This window comes from Morus notabilis, unplaced genomic scaffold (assembly GCF_000414095.1).
Source record: "Morus notabilis unplaced genomic scaffold, ASM41409v2 Scaffold1496, whole genome shotgun sequence".
In the NCBI taxonomy this organism is placed as follows: domain Eukaryota; kingdom Viridiplantae; phylum Streptophyta; class Magnoliopsida; order Rosales; family Moraceae; genus Morus; species Morus notabilis.
In genome coordinates this window covers 53,850-54,505 of record NW_010367867.1, presented here as the reverse complement: position 1 = coordinate 54,505, position 656 = coordinate 53,850, and positions in this window count along the sequence as shown.

The window sequence follows — 656 nt, the reverse complement described above, 5'->3', positions numbered from 1 at the left end:
AGTTCTTTCCATATATACAAACACACACATACATATATATACCTGTTTCGTTCTCCATTCTATCAGACTGCAGCTCAATATTTAATATATATATATATATATATATTAAAGATATTCCTGATCATTTCTAAACGTATATGTTCATGCCACAAATCTATGATATGTTGGAGATCCTTTCGCAATTTGCAGCACAAACCAGTGCGATTAACTTTTTTTTTTTAAGTAAAAGGTTAATATATACAACATGTATTAATACATCACAACTAAGTTGACATCCATGAGCTGAAATTTATCAAGAAAGGAAAAAAAAAAAAAGGAAATGTACAAAAAGTTAAAAGGAGAGGAATTCCACCCTAAAGCGACACAACCATTAGAAGAAGCCAACTCAGAGGAGAAAACTTATCGCAGCTATGATTAAACTTAGTGTACAATAGGTCAATAATTAAAGTAGCAGCATGAGCCTCGTTAAAACTTTCTAAGTCAAGTAATTTGCTTAATTCTAATTCGGATCATAACACAATATCATGTCTATTTTTCCTAAGTTCACGTCATACATAAAAACTTTTTGATCTATATATATACAAATGGGGTTCATGGTTTAAAAAATTAATTAAATCGTTTCCCAACCAAAGGGGTCGTCATGAAATATATATATA